Source organism: Nematolebias whitei, chromosome 4, assembly GCF_014905685.2.
Source record: "Nematolebias whitei isolate Nwh7 chromosome 4, NemWhi1, whole genome shotgun sequence".
Classification (NCBI taxonomy): domain Eukaryota; kingdom Metazoa; phylum Chordata; class Actinopteri; order Cyprinodontiformes; family Rivulidae; genus Nematolebias; species Nematolebias whitei.
In genome coordinates this window covers 7,889,628-7,892,027 of record NC_056501.1, presented here as the reverse complement: position 1 = coordinate 7,892,027, position 2,400 = coordinate 7,889,628, and positions in this window count along the sequence as shown.

Here is a 2,400-nt window from a genome sequence, read left to right as displayed (position 1 = left end):
GTAGTACTATTCCTACGTCACAGTTTTTCACTTATCGGGGGGCTTCAGGGTACGGATCCCCCTCAATAAACGAGGAACTACTGTATTTACTTTACATTTTGACCCATAAATTCTAAGCAAAGTACCAGTTTCAACCCAGGACAGGATGATAAAGTTCCACTGAACAGCGAGGAAATATACAGCAGAGACTCTCGATTAGACCTGAAGCCGCAGGGTCGACGGGATGTTTGCGCTCGCCACTCAGACAGCACATTTCGCTGACTGCCTGTTTGTTTTGGCCTGCTGGACAGGATGTGACAGCCATAACTGAACCCCAGCCCACAACCCCGGAGAGAAATACAGACATTTACTAGATATTTATATTATTTTATGAGCCAGCTGAGGACAGCGTGTTAAAACCTAAATATACCAGCGTAGCTCAGCTATATTTGACTTGATGCTGAGGGTTGGGACAAATTTTTCTCAAGAGATGCAGTGTTGCAGGCTCCATCCAAAGCCATCTATAATTCATGACTGAAAGTAAGTGGACCTGAGAACATACTGTCCATGTTTGATCGCTCAACCTAAAGTGAACTCTTCAGCTGGTAAAACATACAGCAGAGAAAAGCACCGGCTGCCATCTTTGGAGAACTCCTAAACGCACACTGCCTTTCAGAGAAAATGACATCATTACAGACACTTCTTACATTTTTACTTGTCCATCTTTTATTATGTGGGAGGCAGTACAAGTTCAAAAAGGCTAATACTAGAAAAATATTTATCTAACACTCAACCCTCTTTATTTCTAGATGATGACCCCACTTCGCTCTCTGTTGAAGTGAAGTGTGAAAGCAGCCATGACCCTGTGATGCTCTTAGAGTTCACTAAAATGTATTTTTTCTTTCCTGTTTTTGAAAGACGCCCCTGCACCATCAGGCTTGAAATGCCACCCTGGCACAACTCTCATTAAGATCCGTCCATCTATTTCGTTCCTCTTGTTCTGGAGTAAGATCTTGGGGGCAGCAGCTTGAGCGTGGAGATCCAGACATCTCTTTCCACAGCCTCCTCTTCCAGTTCTTCTGGGAGGATTCCAATGTTCCCAGGTCAATCAAAGACCTAGTCTCTCCAGCACGTCCACTGGAGTCTCCTCCCAGCGGGACATGCCCAGAACACCGCCCTAGTGAGATGTAGCATCCTTACCAAACACCCGAACCACCTCAACTGGCTCCTCTTGATGTGGAGGAGTTGTGGCTCTACTTCAAATCTATCCTGGATATTCTCACCCTGTCACTAAGTGAGCCTGCAGAGAAAACTCATTTTGACCGCTTGTATCTGTGATGTCATCTTTTCGGTCACTGCCTAAAGCTCACGACTGTAGGAGAGGGTAGGAACCTGGACTGACCCAGAGTTTTGTAGCTGCATTAGGATGCAGCTACAAAATCACGACACCCGAGCACAGCAATAAAAATGATGTGGCTGTTCTCGGTTCATTTCACGACCTTGCCGGCATGGCAAGTCCTGCTTCTGGTTGAAGGGGCCTAACCATAGGAACCCTTCACCCACATCCAGCTCACTCTTTATCCCAATATTAGCTATGTCCTTACATTGTATACTGTTATCTGAATTATTTTATTTTAAAAAATAATAGTCTCTCTCATAATAGTCACAGAGGGGCCACGGATGCCTTGAATCCTTCTCAGTTCTGTTGTAGGCGTCTCCGACCTGTCTCGAGACGTATTTTGACGCCTACACTGGAAATTTTCTCCGGGAGGAAACTTATTCATGTCAAATATAACAAATCACAACTCTTGTGCAGAGTCAGACTCCACCAGACCACTGCAGCTTCTGACAGAAAAGTGAGGAAAGTATCAGAAACACTAAAGCAGAGTATTTGTGTGTGTGGGAGGTTAATACAAGGGTCTCAGTGACAGTCACTCTTTATCTGAGCACTTTGTGCTGAGAACAGTGAGTCTCTGTTCGCCTCAGTGGTTGGTTCAGACCGAGACCAGCAGAGACTCTTGTTCTTCAGCAGCATCTATCTAGTTGTTGGCAGCACGACTCAATAAACCAACCTGTTCTGATCGACAGCTGAGGGTTTATCTAAATAATTATGGCTGGATTTTCAAACAATATCACAATAAATTTTGGACCCATGTACAGATAAACTTATTTCTTTTTCCATTTTTCATGGGACAGTGTTCGGAAGTTTTTGGTCAAAGCTTATGGATGTTTTTAACTACAATGGCTGAGAACGATAACTCTGCCCATGAACCATATGTTTGGGGTTAGGAGCTGCTGGATGAGGAGCTGGACGAGGCTGCAGGTGCAGCTGGACGTGGCTGCAGGTGCAGCTGGACGTGGCTGCAGGTGCAGCTGGACGAGGCTGCAGGTGCAGCTGGACGAGGCTGCAGGTGCAGCTGG